Genomic DNA, 16,553 nt, shown 5'->3' on the forward strand with positions numbered 1-16,553 from the left:
GATTTCTATGTCTCAGATATTCATCTAGCCTTGTTCTTTTATCGAGAGTTTCCTTGTGCTGCCTCAGTTGGATCTCCTTCACTTGACAGGGGGGTACCCGAGCAGCGACCCTCCCCAGCTCTAGCCCAACTCCTACTTACCTGCCAGGTGAGATACTATGATCATGAAGGTGCTTCTCCCAGGGCAAGGCTCACCCAATGCACTCTGGGTGTGCTGCTCCTACGATTTCCCCAAATGTGGGACACTTGATTACATAATTTGTGTTTCCTCTGGTCGGCTCTCGTATAATTCAGATCTCTTTGTCTCAGGTCTCTCTCCAGCCTAGTTTGCTGTCTGTTTCCACTTCTCTTTTCTTGAGCCGCTCCCTTCTATGCCCTTGTGCACTATCCTGACTTCCCCGTCTGCTTACTTTGTGCCTTCCAACGCACAATGCAAACTACAGGTAGTGCTGCAGGGCCCACACCCTTTTACTTGCTTTACAGAGCAGCTCTGGAGCTGTTACAGTGCCCAGCTGCTGCAAGAAATCAGCTTGAATGCTTCAGGGGCTGGGGCATAGCCAACATGAGCCCCACACCGAAGGAGGGTGGAGGTGTTTAATGCGAACTAGGGGTCATCCAAGCGCCGCAAAAGGCCGCCATGCCCTGCACACCCCTTTTTTATTTTCATATGCAGACGAGGGTTGAAGCCAACTTTGACCCACTGCTTGGATGACATCACCATTTGCAAATCCGTCTGCTGCAGGCCTTCCCCCAGGAATGCTTGCACTAGTTGTTGCATTTGGTTTGTTGTTTGGGGGTGCTTCAGTATTAGGCAGCCTTCTGCCCTCCCATGTTCATCTGAAAATATGTGTTCTCCCTGCAGTTGTTGTCCCCAGATGAGAGTTCCCTTGTGCTGCCTCAGTTGAATCTCCTTTACTTGACAGAGATGTGCCTGAGCAGCGGCCCTCCCCAGCCCTATCCCAAATCATACTTATTTTGCATAGGAGATACCATGGTCATGAAGATTGTTCTCCCAGGGTGAGGTTCATTCATTGCACTCTGGGTATGCTGACCCCTGTGATTTCCCCAAATGTGGGAAACTCGACTGCATTATTTGTGGTAGTGGGGGACTGTGTTTGTGCTTTCCTCTTGTCAGCTCTGGTAAAAGTCAGATTTCTTTGTCTCAGATCTTCCTCTAGCCTTGTTCTTCTTTCGAGAGTTCCCTTGTGCTGCCTCAGTTGGATCTCCTTCACTTGACAGGGGGTGCCCGAGCAGCAATCCTCCACAGCTCTAGCCCAACTCCTACTTACCTGCCAGGTGAGATACTATGATCTTCACTGTTAGGGCAATCAGGATGTGGAATTCCCTGCCAGGGAAGGTGGTAATGGCGGACTCTGTAATTGGATTTAAAAAAGGAATGGATACATTTCTGAATGAAAAAGCTATCCAAGGTTATAATACTTAAAATATCAACATGGTTAATCCGGGGGTAACATGAGTTATAGTAGCTAACTAGTCATAAAACATTATTCAGCAAGTATGTAGAATCATCACAACTTAAAACAGGTTGAACACGATGGGCAATTTGCCTCTATTCAACCTCAAAAACTATGTTACCATATGTTACTATATTACTATGTTACTGTAGTATACAGAACACCACAATGTAATGAGCAGTGATAGTGAGCACTGATGAGGATACTAGAACTGACACTGAGCAGCAAGATGCAGCACTGGACTATTAGTAATGTACTGTAGTATGCTGAGCACCACAATGCAGCACAAGACAATGAGCAGTGATACTGAGCACTGATGAGGATACTACTGAGAACTGACACTGAGCAGGAGAGACACACTACTAGTATTACTGAGCAGCAATAAGTAACCACTGATACTGAGCACTGATATTGAGATTTCCACTGAGAGAACATAGCCACGTCCTCTCCGCTCTCTCTTCAATGCACGAGTAAAAATGGCGGCAACGCGCAGCTCTTTATATGGAATCCGAATCTCGCGAGAATCCGACAGCGGGATGATGACATTTTCCCTTGTTCAGGTTTTCCGAGTCAGGCGGGAACAACCGAGCCTGCCTCGGACCAGTGTAAACCACGTGGAGTTCATCGGGAATTCGGTTCTCGGAGAACCGAACCCGCTCCTCTATATATACTATATTACTATGTTACTGTAGTATACAGAACACCACAATGCAATGAGCAGTGATAGTGAGCACTGATGAGGATACTAGAACTGACACTGAGCAGCAAGATGCAGCACTGGACTATTAGTAATGTACTGTAGTATGCTGAGCACCACAATGCAGCACAAGACAATGAGCAGTGATACTGAGCACTGATGAGGATACTACTGAGAACTGACACTGAGCAGGAGAGACACACTACTAGTATTACTGAGCAGCAATAAGTAACCACTGATACTGAGCACTGATATTGAGATTTCCACTGAGAGAACATAGCCACGTCCTCTCCGCTCTCTCTTCAATGCACGAGTAAAAATGGCAGCAACGCGCAGCTCTTTATATGGAATCCGAATCTCACGAGAATCTGACAGCGGGATGATGACATTTTCCCTTGTTCAGGTTTTCCGAGTCAGGCGGGAACAACCGAGCCTGCCTCGGACCAGTGTAAACCACGTGGAGTTCGTGGGGAATTCGGTTCTCGGAGAACCGAACCCGCTCCTCTCTACCTTATACCCATCAATTTTTTTTTATTTTCAATCTAAGCCCCTGCAGTTTTCTGTAAGCATCTGCTTCGCTATGATGATCAACAAGTCACAAGGGCAAACACTCAGGGCTTGAGGCGTAGATCTTAGGACCAGCTGCTACAAGCATGGCAGAGGTGTCACTATCACTGGTGACACCCAGAGAGGTGGCGAGGGAGATTGTAATGCAGTGCGCGCAGATAAACAGCGCAATGGTAAAAAGGAGGCATGGTTTCATAGGTAGGGGCGTGGCCTGGTGGCCTGAATCTACATTTTGTTGCTCCGGGTGTCCCGGGGGTTGGGGGCTGCACCCGGGGACTAGTGTGTGAGCGGTGCTGGCTCCTGCACAGTGACAGGGCATGGCCACCCAGCATGACGCCTCCCTTCTTGACCATGCTGTAATTGCAGTCGCACTGCAGTTCAGCGTGATCATAAAAAATGGTGTAGGCTCCTGCTGGTGCAGACTGTAGAGAAAAGCTGCTGTGACCACGCCCCCTGTGTCTCCTCCGTTGCAGACCCCATTTTGAAGCCTTGCCCCCGGACTAAGAGAAAAGAATGCCCTTGCGCACTATCCTGACTTCTCCTCCCGTCTGCTTAATTTGTGCCTTCCAACGCACAATGCGAACAACAGGTGGTGCTGCAGGGCCCACACCCTTTTACTTGCCTTACAGAACAGCTCTGGAGCTGTTACAGTGCCCAGCTGCTGCAAGAAATCAGCTTGAATGCATCAGGGGATGGGGCATGGCCAACATGAGCCCCACACCAAAGGAGGGTGGGGGTGTTTAATGCGAACTAGGGGTCATCCAAGCACTGCAAAAGGCCGCCATGCCCTGCATGCCCCTTTTCTCTTTTCATATGCAGATGAGGGTTCCAGTCAACTTTGCTGGGTGGCCAGAAAAGGGGCGTGCAGGGCATGGCGGCCTTTTGCAGCGCTTGGATGACCCCTAGTTTGCATTACACACCTCCTCCCTCCTTCGGTGTGGGGCTCATGTTGGCTATGCCCCAGCCCCTGAAGCATTCAAGCTGATTTCTTGCAGCAGCTGGGCACTGTAACTGCTCCAGAGCTACTCTGTAAGGCAAGTAAAAGGGTGTGGGCCCTGCAGCACTACCTGTAGTTCGCATTGTGCGTTGGAAGGCACGAAGTAAGCAGACGGGAGAAGTCAGGATAGTGCGCAAGGGCATAGAAGGGAGCGGCTCAAGAAAAGAGAAGTGGAAACAGACAGCAAACTAGGCTGGAGAGAGACCTGAGACAAAGAGATCTGAATTATACGAGAGCCGACGAGGGGAAACACAAATTATGCAGTCAAGTTTCCCACATTTGGGGAAATCGCAGGAGCAGCACACCCAGAGTGCAATGGTTGAGCCTTGCCCTGGGAGAAGCACCTTCATGATCATAGTATCTCACCTGGCAGGTAAGTAGGAGTTGGGCTAGAGCTGGGGAGGGTCGCTGCTCGGGTTCCCCCCTGTGAAGTGAAGGAGATCCAACTGAAGCAGCACCAGGGAACTCTCGAAAGAAGAACAAGGCTAGAGGAAGATCTGAGACAAAGAAATCTGACTTTTACCAGAGCTGACCAGAGGAAAGCACAAACACAGTCCCCCACTACCACAAATAATGCAGTCGAGTTTCCCACATTTGGGAAAATCACAGGGGTCAGCATACCCAGAATGCAATGAATGAACCTCACCCTGGGAGAACAATCTTCATGACCATGGTATCTCCTATGCAAAATAAGTATGATTTGGGATAGGGCTGGGGAGGGCCGCTGCTCAGGCACATCTCTGTCAAGTAAAGGAGATTCAACTGAGGCAGCACAAGGGAACTCTCATCTGGGGACAACAACTGCAGGGAGACCACATCTTTTCAGATGAACATGGGAGGGCGGAAGGCTGCCTAATACTGAAGCACCATCAAATATCAAACCATGGCCCTCATTCCGAGTTGATCGCTCGCAAGGCGATTTTAGCAGAGTTACACACGCTAAGCCGCCGCCTACTGGGAGTGAATCTTAGCTTCTTAAAATTGCGACCGATGTATTCGCAATATTGCGATTACAAACTACTTAGCAGTTTCAGAGTAGCTTCAGACTTACTCGGCATCTGCGATCAGTTCAGTGCTTGTCGTTCCTGGTTTGACGTCACAAACACTCCCAGAGTTCGCCCAGACACTCCCCCGTTTCTCCGGCCACTCCTGCTTTTTTTCCGGAAACTGTAGCGTTTTTTCCCACACGCCCATAAAACGGCCTGTTTCCGCCCAGTAACACCCATTTCCTGTCAATCACATTACGATCGCCGGAGCGAAGAAAAAGCCGTGAGTAAAAATACTTTCTTCATTGTAAAATTACTTGGCGCAGTCGCAGTGCGAATATTGCGCATGCGTACTAAGCAGAATTTCACTGCGATGCGATGAAATTTACAGAGCGAACGACTCGGAATGAGGGCCCATATGCAACAACTAGTACAAGCACTCCTGGGGGAAGGTCTGCAGCAGACGGATTTGCATACGGTGATGTTATCCAAGCAGTGGGCCAAAGTTGACTGGAACCCTCATCTGCATATGAAAAGAGAAAAGGGGCATGCAGGGCATGGCGGCCTTTTGCAGTGCTTGGATGACCCCTAGTTCGCATTAAACACCCCCACCCTCCTTTGGTGTGGGGCTCATGTTGGCCATGCCCCATCCCCTGATGCATTCAAGCTGATTTCTTGCAGCAGCTGGGCACTGTAACAGCTCCAGAGCTGTTCTGTAAGGCAAGTAAAAGGGTATGGGCCCTGCAGCACCACCTGTTGTTCGCATTGTGCGTTGGAAGGCACAAATTAAGCAGACGGGAGGAGAAGTCAGGATAGTGCGCAAGGGCATTCTTTTCTCTTAGTCCGGGGGCAAGGCTTCAAAATGGGGTCTGCAACGGAGGAGACACAGGGGGCGTGGTCACAGCAGCTTTTCTCTACAGTCTGCACCAGCAGGAGCCTACACCATTTTTTATGATCACGCTGAACTGCAGTGCGACTGCAATTACAGCATGGTCAAGAAGGGAGGCGTCATGCTGGGTGGCCATGCCCTGTCACTGTGCAGGAGCCAGCACCGCTCACACACTAGTCCCCGGGTGCAGCCCCCAACCCCCGGGACACCCGGAGCAACAAAATGTAGATTCAGGCCACCAGGCCACGCCCCTACCTATGAAACCATGCCTCCTTTTTACCATTGCGCTGTTTATCTGCGCGCACTGCATTACAATCTCCCTCGCCACCTCTCTGGGTGTCACCAGTGATAGTGACACCTCTGCCATGCTTGTAGCAGCTGGTCCTAAGATCTACGCCTCAAGCCCTGAGTGTTTGCCCTTGTGACTTGTTGATCATCATAGCGAAGCAGATGCTTACAGAAAACTGCAGGGGCTTAGATTGAAAATAAAAAAAATTGATGGGTATAAGGTAGAGAGGAGCGGGTTCGGTTCTCCGAGAACCGAATTCCCCACGAACTCCACGTGGTTTACACTGGTCCGAGGCAGGCTCGGTTGTTCCCGCCTGACTCGGAAAACCTGAACAAGGGAAAATGTCATCATCCCGCTGTCAGATTCTCGTGAGATTCGGATTCCATATAAAGAGCTGCGCGTTGCTGCCATTTTTACTCGTGCATTGAAGAGAGAGCGGAGAGGACGTGGCTATGTTCTCTCAGTGGAAATCTCAATATCAGTGCTCAGTATCAGTGGTTACTTATTGCTGCTCAGTAATACTAGTAGTGTGTCTCTCCTGCTCAGTGTCAGTTCTCAGTAGTATCCTCATCAGTGCTCAGTATCACTGCTCATTGTCTTGTGCTGCATTGTGGTGCTCAGCATACTACAGTACATTACTAATAGTCCAGTGCTGCATCTTGCTGCTCAGTGTCAGTTCTAGTATCCTCATCAGTGCTCACTATCACTGCTCATTGCATTGTGGTGTTCTGTATACTACAGTAACATAGTAATATAGTATATATAGAGGAGCGGGTTCGGTTCTCCGAGAACCGAATTCCCGACGAACTCCACGTGGTTTACACTGGTCCGAGGCAGGCTCGGTTGTTCCCGCCTGACTCGGAAAACCTGAACAAGGGAAAATGTCATCATCCCGCTGTCGGATTCTCGCGAGATTCGGATTCCATATAAAGAGCTGCGCGTTGCCGCCATTTTTACTCGTGCATTGAAGAGAGAGCGGAGAGGACGTGGCTATGTTCTCTCAGTGGAAATCTCAATATCAGTGCTCAGTATCAGTGGTTACTTATTGCTGCTCAGTAATACTAGTAGTGTGTCTCTCCTGCTCAGTGTCAGTTCTCAGTAGTATCCTCATCAGTGCTCAGTATCACTGCTCATTGTCTTGTGCTGCATTGTGGTGCTCAGCATACTACAGTACATTACTAATAGTCCAGTGCTGCATCTTGCTGCTCAGTGTCAGTTCTAGTATCCTCATCAGTGCTCACTATCACTGCTCATTACATTGTGGTGTTCTGTATACTACAGTAACATAGTAATATAGTAACATATAGTAACATAGTTTTTGAGGTTGAATAGAGGCAAATTGCCCATCGTGTTCAACCTGTTTTAAGTTGTGATGATTCTACATACTTGCTGAATAATGTTTTATGACTAGTTAGCTACTATAACTCATGTTACCCCCGGATTAACCATGTTGATATTTTAAGTATTATAACCTTGGATAGCTTTTTCATTCAGAAATGTATCCATTCCTTTTTTAAATCCAATTACAGAGTCCGCCATTACCACCTTCCCTGGCAGGGAATTCCACATCCTGATTGCCCTAACAGTGAAGATCATAGTATCTCACCTGGCAGGTAAGTAGGAGTTGGGCTAGAGCTGTGGAGGATTGCTGCTCGGGCACCCCCTGTCAAGTGAAGGAGATCCAACTGAGGCAGCACAAGGGAACTCTCGAAAGAAGAACAAGGCTAGAGGAAGATCTGAGACAAAGAAATCTGACTTTTACCAGAGCTGACCAGAGGAAAGCACAAACACAGTCCCCCACTACCACAAATAATGCAGTCGAGTTTCCCACATTTGGGGAAATCACAGGGGTCAGCATACCCAGAGTGCAATGAATGAACCTCACCCTGGGAGAACAATCTTCATGACCATGGTATCTCCTATGCAAAATAAGTATGATTTGGGATAGGGCTGGGGAGGGCCGCTGCTCAGGCACATCTCTGTCAAGTAAAGGAGATTCAACTGAGGCAGCACAAGGGAACTCTCATCTGGGGACAACAACTGCAGGGAGAACACATATTTTCAGATGAACATGGGAGGGCAGAAGGCTGCCTAATACTGAAGCACCCCCAAACAACAAACCAAATGCAACTACTAGTGCAAGCATTCCTGGGGGAAGGCCTGCAGCAGACGGATTTGCATATGGTGATGTCATCCAAGCAGTGGGTCAAAGTTGGCTTCAACCCTCGTCTGCATATGAAAATAAAAAAGGGGTGTGCAGGGCATGGCGGCCTTTTGCGGCGCTTGGATGACCCCTAGTTCGCATTAAACACCTCCACCCTCCTTCGGTGTGGGGCTCATGTTGGCTATGCCCCAGCCCCTGAAGCATTCAAGCTGATTTCTTGCAGCAGCTGGGCACTGTAACAGCTCCAGAGCTGCTCTGTAAAGCAAGTAAAAGGGTGTGGGCCCTGCAGCACTACCTGTAGTTTGCATTGTGCGTTGGAAGGCACAAAGTAAGCAGACGGGGAAGTCAGGATAGTGCACAAGGGCATAGAAGGGAGCGGCTCAAGAAAAGAGAAGTGGAAACAGACAGCAAACTAGGCTGGAGAGAGACCTGAGACAAAGAGATCTGAATTATACGAGAGCCGACCAGAGGAAACACAAATTATGTAATCAAGTGTCCCACATTTGGGGAAATCGTAGGAGCAGCACACCCAGAGTGCATTGGGTGAGCCTTGCCCTGGGAGAAGCACCTTCCTGATCATAGTATCTCACCTGGCAGGTAAGTAGGAGTTGGGCTAGAGCTGGGGAGGGTCGCTGTACGGGCACCTCCCTGTCAAGTGAAGGAGATCCAACTGAGGCAGCACAAGGAAACTCTCGAAAAAAGAACAAGGCTAGATGAAGATCTGAGACATAGAAATCTGACTTTTACCAGAGCTGACCAGAGGAAAGCACAAACACAGTCCCCCACTACAACAAATAATGCAGTCGAGTTTCCCACATTTGGGGAAATCACAGGGGTCAGCATACCCAGAATGCAATGAATGAACCTCACCCTGGGAGAACAATCTTCATGATAATGGTATCTCCTATGCAAAATAAGTATGATTTGGGAAAGGGCTGGGGAGGGCCGCTGCTCAGGCACATCTCTGTCAAGTAAAGGAGATTCAACTGAGGCAGCACAAGGGAACTCTCATCTGGGGACAACAACTGCAGGGAGAACACATATTTTCAGATGAAAATGGGAGAGCAGATGGCTGCCTAATACTGAAGCACCCCCAAACAACAAACCAAATGCATCAACTAGTACAAGCATTCCTGGGAAAAGGTCTGCAGAAGACGGATTTGCATACGGTGATGTCATCCAAGCAGTGGGCCAAAGTTGGCTGGAACCCTCATCTGCATATGAAAAGAGAAAAGGGTTATGCAGGGCATGGCGGCCTTTTGCGGCGCTTGGATGACCCCTAGTTCGCATTAAACACCTCCATTCTCCTTCGGTGTGGGGCTCATGTTGGCTATGCCCCAGCCCCTGAAGTATTCAAGCTGATTTCTTGCAGCAGCTGGGCACTGTAACAGCTCCAGAGCTGCTCTGTAAGGCAAGTAAAAGGGTGTGGGCCCTGCAGCACTACCTGTAGTTCGCATTGTGCGTTGGAAGGCACAAAGTAAGCAGACGGGAGAAGTCAGGATAGTGCACAAGGGCATAAAAGGGAGCGGCTCAAGAAAAGAGAAGTGGAAACAGGCAGCAAACTAGGCTGGAGAGAGACCTGAGACAAAGAGATCTAAATTATACGAGAGCCGACCAGGGGAAACACAAATTATGCAGTCAAGTGTCCCACATTTGGGGAAATCGCAGGAGCAGCACACCCAGAGTGCAATGGGTGAGCCTTGCCCTGGGAGAAGCACCTTCATGATCATAGTATCTCACCTGGCAGGTAAGTAGGAGTTGGGCTAGAGCTGGGGAGGGTTGCTGCTCGGGTACCCCCCTGTCAAGTGAAGGAGATCCAACTGAGGCAGCACCAGGGAACTCTCGAAAGAAGAACAAGGCTAGAGGAAAATCTGAGACAAAGAAATCTGACTTTTACCAGAGCTGACCAGAGGAAAGCACAAACACAGTTCCCCACTACCACAAATAATGCAGTCGAGTTTCCCACATTTGGGGAAATCACAGGGGTCAGCATACCCAAAATGCAATGAATGAACCTCACCCTCGGAGAACAATCTTCATGACCATGGTATCTCCTATGCAAAATAAGTATGATTTGGGATAGGGCTGGGGAGGGCCGCTGCTCAGGCACATCTCTGTCAAGTAAAGGAGATTCAACTGAGGCAGCACAAGGGAACTCCCATCTGGGGACAACAACTGCAGGGAGAACACATATTTTCAGATGAACATGGGAGGGCAGAAGGCTGCCTAATACTGAAGCACCCCCAAACAACAAACCAAATGCAACAACTAGTACAAGCATTCCTGGGGGAAGTTCTGCAGAAGACGGATTTGCATACGGTGATGTCATCCAAGCAGTGGGCCAAAGTTGGCTGGAACCCTCATCTGCATATGAAAAGAGAAAAGGGGTATGCAGGGCATGGCGGCCTTTTGCGGCGCTTGGATGACCCTTAGTTCGCATTAAACGCCCCCACCCTCCTTCGGTGTGGGGCTCATGTTGGCTATGCCCCAGCCCCTGAAGCATTCAAGCTGATTTCTTGCAGCAGCTGGGCACTGTAACAGCTCCAGAGCTGCTCTGTACGGCAAGTAAAAGGGTGTGGGCCCTGCAGCACTACCTGTAGTTTGCATTGTGCATTGGAAGGCACTTAAGAATAGAGAAGTGGAAACAGACAGAAAACTAGGCTGGAGAGAGACCTGAGACAAAGAGATCTGAATTATACGAGAGCCGACCAGGGGAAACACAAATTATGCAGTCAAGTTTCCCACATTTGGGGAAATCGCAGGAGCAGCACACCCAGAGTGCAATGGGTGAGCCTTGCCCTGGGAGAAGCACCTACGTGATCATAGTATCTCACCTGGCAGGTAAGTAGGAGTTGGGCTAGAGCTGGGGAGGGTCGCTGCTCGGGTACCCCCCTGTCAAGTGAAGGAGATCCAACTGAGGCAGCACAAGGGAATTCTCGAAAGAAGAACAAGGCTAGAGGAAGATCTGAGACAAAGAAATCTGACTTTTACCTGAGCTGACCAGAGGAAAACACAAACACAGTCCCCCACTACCACAAATAATGCTGTCGAGTTTCACACATTTGGGGAAATCACAGGGGTCAGCATACCCAGAATGCAATGAATGAACCTCACACTGGGAGAATAATCTTCATGACCATGGTATCTCCTATGCAAAATAAGTATGATTTGGGATAGGGCTGGGGAGGGCCGCTGCTCAGGCACATCTCTGTCAAGTAAAGGAGATTCAACTGAGGCAGCATAAGGGAACTCTCATCTGGGGACAACAACTGCAGGGAGAACACATATTTTCAGATGAACATGGGAGGGCAGAAGGCTGCCTAATACTGAAGCACCCCCAAACAACAAACCAAATGCAACAACTAGTGCAAGCATTCCTGGGGGAAGGCCTGCAGCAGATGGATTTGCATATGGTGATGTCATCCAAGCAGTGGGTCAAAGTTGGCTTCAACCCTCGTCTGCATATGAAAAGAGAAAAGGGGCGTGCAGGGCATGGCGGCCTTTTGCGGCGCTTGGATGACCCCTAGTTCGCATTAAACACCTCCACCCTCCTTTGGTGTGGGGCTCATGTTGGCTATGCCCCAGCCCCTGAAGCATTCAAGCTGATTTCTTGCAGTAGCTGGGCACTGTAACAGCTCCAGAGCTGCTCTGTACGGCAAGTAAAAGGGTGTGGGCCGTGCAGCACTACCTGTAGTTTGCATTGTGCATTGGAAGGCACAAAGTAAGCAGACGGGAGAAGTAAGGATAGTGCGCAAGGCCATAGAATGGAGCGGCTTAAGAAAAGAGAAGTGGAAACAGACAGCAAACTAGGCTGGAGAGAGACCTGAGACAAAGAGATCTGAATTATACGAGAGCCGACCAGGGGAAACACAAATTATGCAGTCAAGTTTCCCACATTTGGGGAAATCGCAGGGGCAGCACATCCAGAGTGCAATGGGTGAGCCTTGCCCTGGGAGAAGCACCTTCATGATTATAGTATCTCACCTGGCAGGTAAGTAGAAGTTGGGCTAGAGCTGGGGAGGGTCGCTGCTCGGGCACCCCCCTGTCAAGTGAAGGAGATCCAACTGAGGCAGCACAAGGGAACTCTCGAAAGAAGAACAAGGCTAGAGGAAGAACTGAAACAAAGAAATCTGACTTTTACCAGAGCTGACCAGAGGAAAGCACAAACACAGTCCCCCACTACCACAAATAATGCAGTTGAGTTTCCCACATTTGGGGAAATCACAGGGGTCAGCATACCCAGAATGCAATGAATGAACCTCACCCTGGGAGAACAATCTTCAAGACCATGGTCTCTCCTATGCAAAATAAGTATGATTTGGGATAGGGCTGGGGAGGGCCGCTGCTCAGGCACATCTCTGTCAAGTAAAGGAGATTCAACTGAGGCAGCACAAGGGAACTCTCATCTGGGGACAACAACTGCAGGGAGAACACATATTTTCAGATGAACATGGGAGGGAAGAAGGCTGCCTAATACTGAAGCACCCCCAAACAACAAACCAAATGCAACAACTAGTGCAAGCATTCCTGGGGGAAGGCCTGCAGCAGATGGATTTGCATATGGTGATGCCATCCAAGCAGTGGGTCAAAGTTGGCTTCAACCCTCGTCTGCATATGAAAAGAGAAAAGGGGCGTGCAGGGCATGGCGGCCTTTTGCGGCGCTTGGATGACCCCTAGTTCGCATTACACACCTCCACCCTCCTTCGATGTGGGGCTCATGTTGGCCATGCCCCAGCCCCTGAAGCATTCAAGCTGATTTCTTGCAGCAGCTGGGCACTGTAACTGCTCCAGAGCTGCTCTGTAAAGCAAGTAAAAGGGTGTGGGCCCTGCAGCACTACCTGTAGTTTGCATTGTGCGTTGGAAGGCACGAAGTAAGCAGACGGGAGAAGTCAGGATAGTGCGCAAGGGCATAGAAGGGAGCGGCTCAAGAAAAGAGAAGTGGAAACAGACAGCAAACTAGGCTGGAGAGAGACCTGAGACAAAGAGATCTGAATTATACGAGAGCCGACCAAGGGAAACACAAATTATGCAGTCAAGTTTCCCACATTTGGGGAAATCACAGGGGCAGCACAACCAGAGTGCAATGGGTGAGCCTTGCCCTGGGAGAAGCACCTTCATGATCATAGTATCTCACCTGGCAGGTAAGTAGGAGTTTGGCTAGAGCTGGGGAGGGTCGCTGCTCGGGCACCCCCCTGTCAAGTGAAAGAGATCCAACTGAGGCAGCACAAGGGAACTCTCGAAAGAAGAACAAGGCTAGAGGAAGATCTGAGATAAAGAAATCTGATTTTTACCAGAGCTGACCAGAGGAAAGCACAAACACAGTCCCCCACTACCACAAATAATGCAGTCGAGTTTCCCACATTTGGGGAAATCACAGGGGTCAGCATACCCAGAATGAAATGAATGAACCTCACCCTGGGAGAACAATCTTCATGACCATGGTATCGCCTATGCAAAATAAGTATGATTTGGGATAGGGCTGGGGAGGGCCGCTGCTCAGGCACATCTCTGTCAAGTAAAGGAGATTCAACTGAGGCAGCACAAGGGAACTCTCATCTGGGGACAACAACTGCAGGGAGAACACATATTTTCAGATGAACATGGGAGGGCAGAAGGCTGCCTAATACTGAAGCACCCCCAAACAACAAACCAAATGCAACAACTAGTGCAAGCATTCCTGGGGGAAGGCCTGCAGCAGATGGATTTGCATATGGTGATGTCATCCAAACAGTGGGTCAAAGTTGGCTTCAACCCTCGTCTGCATATGAAAAGAGACAAGGGGCGTGCAGGGCATGGCGGCCTTTTGCGGCGCTTGGATGACCCCTAGTTCGCATTACACACCTCCACCCTCCTTCGGTGTGGGGCTCATGTTGGCTATTCCCCAGCCCCTGAAGCATTCAAGCTGATTTCTTGCAGCAGCTGGGCACTGTAACTGCTCCAGAGACGCTCTGTAAGGCAAGTAAAAGGGTGTGGGTCCTGCAGCACTACCTGTAGTTTGCATTGTGCGTTGGAAGGCACGAAGTAAGCAGACGGGAGAAGTCAGGATAGTGCGCAAGGGCATAGAAGGGAGCGGCTCAAGAAAAGAGAAGTAGAAACAGACAGCAAACTAGGCTGGAGAGAGACCTGAGACAAAGAGATCTGAATTATACGAGAGCCGACCAGGGGAAACACAAATTATGCAGTCAAGTTTCCCACATTTGGGGAAATCGCAGAAGCAGCACACCCAGAGTGCAATGGGTGAGCCTTGCCCTGGGAGAAGCACCTTCATGATCATAGTATCTCACCTGGCAGGTAAGTAGGAGTTGGGCTAGAGCTGGGGAGGGTCGCTGCTCGAGCATCCCCCTGTCAAGTAAAGGAGATTCAACTGAGGCAGCACAAGGGAACTCTCATCTGGGGACAACAACTGCAGGGAGAACACATATTTTCAGATAAAAATCTTGGTCATGCTCTGGTTTCTCTTCAGAACGAACAAATCTTTTGCCTTTTACTAAAGATTTCCGTGGAGAGGAGCAAAACCGAGTTTTATCTCAATTTTTGCATGCCCCATGTTTTTGGGGTTTCTTTTATCGGTTTAAAGATAGAATGAGTGTGCTTTAATGTAAGCTCATTTGCATAGAAATGACAGTAAATGTTTGTTTCTTTTCAAACAGAACTTTCTTGACCATGCTACTTGCTTGAAAGATCTGGGAGCACATGGAATACAGTACAAACCATGCTTATAGCAAGGAGAAGACAGGTGAGAAATCTGCTTTCTTTCAAATTGGGCGCTCACTTTGATCTGAATGAGGACTGCTGGCACGGCACTCAGGCGACAGGTGGAATCTTGGTCATGCTCTGGTTTCTCTTCAGAACGAACAAATCTTTCGCCTTTTACTAAAGATTTCCGTGGAGAGGAGCAAAACTGAGTTTTATCTCAATTTTTGCATGCCCCATATTATTGGGGTTTCTTTTATCGGATTAAAGACAGAACGAGTGTGCTTTCTTGTTAGCTTTAATGTAAGTTTATTTGCATAACAATGACAATAAATGTCTGTTTCTTTTCAAGCAGAACTTTCTTGACCATACTAATTGCTTGAAAGATCTGGGAGCACATGGAAAAGAGTACAAACCATGCTTATAGCAAGGGGAAGCCTGGTGAGAAATCTGCTTTCTTTCTTTCAAATTGGGTGCTCACTTTGAGCTGAATGAGGACTGCTGGCATGGCACTCAGGCGACAGGTGGAATCTTGGTCATGCTCTGGTTTCTCTTCAGAACGAACAAATCTTTTGCCTTTTACTAAAGATTTCCGTGGAGAGGAGCAAAACTGAGTTTTATCTCAATTTTTGCATGCCCCGTCTTATTGGGGTTTCTTTTATCAGTTTAAAGATAGAACGAGTGTGCTTTAATGTAAGCTCATTTGCGTAGAAATGACAGTAAATGTTTGTTTCTTTTCAAACAGAACTTTCTTGACTATACTAATTGCTTGAAAGATCTGGGAGCACATGGAAAAGAGTACAAACCATGTTTATAGCAAGGGGAAGCCTGGTGAGAAATCTGCTTTCTTTCTTTCAAATTGGGTGCTCACTTTGAGCTGAATGAGGACTGCTGGCATGGCACTCAGGCGACAGGTAGAATCTTGGTCATGCTGTGGTTTCTCTTCAGAACGAACAAATCTTTCGCCTTTTACTAAAGATTTCCGTGGAGAGGAGCAAAACTGAGTTTTATCTCAATTTTTGCATGCCCCATCTTATTGGGGTTTTATTTTATTGGTTTAAAGATAGAACGAGTGTGCTTTAATGTAAGCTCATTTGCATAGAAATGACAGTAAATGTTTGTTTCTTTTCAAACAGAACTTTCTTGACCACACTAATTGTTTGAAAGATCTGGGAGCACATGGAAAAGAGTACAAACCATGTTTATAGCAAGGGGAAGCCTGGTGAGAAATCTGCTTTCTTTCATTCAAATTGGGTGCTCACTTTGAGCTGAATGAGAACTGCTGGCATGGCACTCAGGCGACAGGTGGAATCTTGGTCATGCTCTGGTTTCTCTTCAGAACTAACAAATATTTCGCCTTTTATTAAAGATTTCCGTGGAGAGGAGCAAAACTGAGTTTTATCTCAATTTTTGCATGCCCCATATTATTGGGGTTTCTTTTATCAGTTTAAAGACAGAACGAGTGTGCTTTCTTGTTAGCTTTAATGTAAGTTTATTTGCATAACAATGACAGTAAATGTTTGTTTCTTTTCAAACAGAACTTTCTTGACCATGCTACTTGCTTGAAAGATCTGGGAGCACATGGAAAACAGTACAAACCATGCAGTATCACAAGAGCCTTTATTTGATCTTTCATGAAGATAGAGCAGAATTGAGGACACGTCAACAATTTCTGCCGAAGGTGGTTCATCTTTCCACATGGTGCCTTTGGCCACTGACACCTTCGTTGAGTCAAAGTCTCTGGCTGTGGTCAGAACTTTGAAAATTTATGTCACCAGAACGGTTCAGATTAGGAAA

General features: G+C 48.3%; 19 non-coding genes and 2 pseudogenes across 19 annotated transcripts; 7 read left to right on the top strand and 14 right to left on the bottom strand.

Moving 5' to 3' along the window:
- The first annotated feature begins 132 nt into the window (after nt 1-132).
- On the top strand, nt 133-295 carry LOC135031167 (U1 spliceosomal RNA). The gene has a single exon (XR_010227010.1). It is a non-coding gene; the product is annotated as a U1 spliceosomal RNA (small nuclear RNA).
- A 670-nt stretch (nt 296-965) lies between these two features.
- Nucleotides 966-1,129, top strand: LOC135031026 (U1 spliceosomal RNA). The gene has a single exon (XR_010226896.1). It is a non-coding gene; the product is annotated as a U1 spliceosomal RNA (small nuclear RNA).
- Nucleotides 1,130-3,980: 2,851 nt separating this feature from the next.
- Nucleotides 3,981-4,116, bottom strand: LOC135031149 (U1 spliceosomal RNA; annotated as a pseudogene).
- A 152-nt stretch (nt 4,117-4,268) lies between these two features.
- LOC135031112 (U1 spliceosomal RNA) lies at nt 4,269-4,432 on the bottom strand. Its single transcript, XR_010226974.1, has one exon. It is a non-coding gene; the product is annotated as a U1 spliceosomal RNA (small nuclear RNA).
- Nucleotides 4,433-7,671: 3,239 nt separating this feature from the next.
- Nucleotides 7,672-7,835, bottom strand: LOC135031256 (U1 spliceosomal RNA). Its single transcript, XR_010227090.1, has one exon. It is a non-coding gene; the product is annotated as a U1 spliceosomal RNA (small nuclear RNA).
- A 670-nt stretch (nt 7,836-8,505) lies between these two features.
- On the bottom strand, nt 8,506-8,668 carry LOC135031172 (U1 spliceosomal RNA). The gene has a single exon (XR_010227014.1). It is a non-coding gene; the product is annotated as a U1 spliceosomal RNA (small nuclear RNA).
- A 152-nt stretch (nt 8,669-8,820) lies between these two features.
- Nucleotides 8,821-8,984, bottom strand: LOC135031257 (U1 spliceosomal RNA). Its single transcript, XR_010227091.1, has one exon. It is a non-coding gene; the product is annotated as a U1 spliceosomal RNA (small nuclear RNA).
- A 692-nt stretch (nt 8,985-9,676) lies between these two features.
- LOC135031133 (U1 spliceosomal RNA) lies at nt 9,677-9,818 on the bottom strand (annotated as a pseudogene).
- Nucleotides 9,819-9,970: 152 nt separating this feature from the next.
- On the bottom strand, nt 9,971-10,134 carry LOC135031031 (U1 spliceosomal RNA). Its single transcript, XR_010226901.1, has one exon. It is a non-coding gene; the product is annotated as a U1 spliceosomal RNA (small nuclear RNA).
- A 615-nt stretch (nt 10,135-10,749) lies between these two features.
- On the bottom strand, nt 10,750-10,912 carry LOC135031128 (U1 spliceosomal RNA). The gene has a single exon (XR_010226988.1). It is a non-coding gene; the product is annotated as a U1 spliceosomal RNA (small nuclear RNA).
- Nucleotides 10,913-11,064: 152 nt separating this feature from the next.
- On the bottom strand, nt 11,065-11,228 carry LOC135031074 (U1 spliceosomal RNA). The gene has a single exon (XR_010226943.1). It is a non-coding gene; the product is annotated as a U1 spliceosomal RNA (small nuclear RNA).
- Nucleotides 11,229-11,899: 671 nt separating this feature from the next.
- On the bottom strand, nt 11,900-12,062 carry LOC135031153 (U1 spliceosomal RNA). Its single transcript, XR_010227000.1, has one exon. It is a non-coding gene; the product is annotated as a U1 spliceosomal RNA (small nuclear RNA).
- A 152-nt stretch (nt 12,063-12,214) lies between these two features.
- LOC135031242 (U1 spliceosomal RNA) lies at nt 12,215-12,378 on the bottom strand. The gene has a single exon (XR_010227077.1). It is a non-coding gene; the product is annotated as a U1 spliceosomal RNA (small nuclear RNA).
- A 671-nt stretch (nt 12,379-13,049) lies between these two features.
- On the bottom strand, nt 13,050-13,212 carry LOC135031156 (U1 spliceosomal RNA). Its single transcript, XR_010227003.1, has one exon. It is a non-coding gene; the product is annotated as a U1 spliceosomal RNA (small nuclear RNA).
- Nucleotides 13,213-13,364: 152 nt separating this feature from the next.
- Nucleotides 13,365-13,528, bottom strand: LOC135031049 (U1 spliceosomal RNA). The gene has a single exon (XR_010226919.1). It is a non-coding gene; the product is annotated as a U1 spliceosomal RNA (small nuclear RNA).
- Nucleotides 13,529-14,199: 671 nt separating this feature from the next.
- On the bottom strand, nt 14,200-14,362 carry LOC135031120 (U1 spliceosomal RNA). Its single transcript, XR_010226981.1, has one exon. It is a non-coding gene; the product is annotated as a U1 spliceosomal RNA (small nuclear RNA).
- A 144-nt stretch (nt 14,363-14,506) lies between these two features.
- On the top strand, nt 14,507-14,622 carry LOC135031195 (U5 spliceosomal RNA). Its single transcript, XR_010227032.1, has one exon. It is a non-coding gene; the product is annotated as a U5 spliceosomal RNA (small nuclear RNA).
- A 270-nt stretch (nt 14,623-14,892) lies between these two features.
- Nucleotides 14,893-15,008, top strand: LOC135031184 (U5 spliceosomal RNA). Its single transcript, XR_010227021.1, has one exon. It is a non-coding gene; the product is annotated as a U5 spliceosomal RNA (small nuclear RNA).
- Nucleotides 15,009-15,294: 286 nt separating this feature from the next.
- On the top strand, nt 15,295-15,410 carry LOC135031192 (U5 spliceosomal RNA). Its single transcript, XR_010227029.1, has one exon. It is a non-coding gene; the product is annotated as a U5 spliceosomal RNA (small nuclear RNA).
- A 274-nt stretch (nt 15,411-15,684) lies between these two features.
- Nucleotides 15,685-15,800, top strand: LOC135031206 (U5 spliceosomal RNA). The gene has a single exon (XR_010227043.1). It is a non-coding gene; the product is annotated as a U5 spliceosomal RNA (small nuclear RNA).
- A 275-nt stretch (nt 15,801-16,075) lies between these two features.
- Nucleotides 16,076-16,191, top strand: LOC135031220 (U5 spliceosomal RNA). The gene has a single exon (XR_010227056.1). It is a non-coding gene; the product is annotated as a U5 spliceosomal RNA (small nuclear RNA).
- The last annotated feature ends 362 nt before the right edge of the window (nt 16,192-16,553 follow it).

The sequence above is a fragment of the Pseudophryne corroboree genome, unplaced genomic scaffold (assembly GCF_028390025.1).
Source record: "Pseudophryne corroboree isolate aPseCor3 unplaced genomic scaffold, aPseCor3.hap2 scaffold_512, whole genome shotgun sequence".
NCBI classification, from domain to species: Eukaryota; Metazoa; Chordata; class Amphibia; order Anura; family Myobatrachidae; genus Pseudophryne; species Pseudophryne corroboree.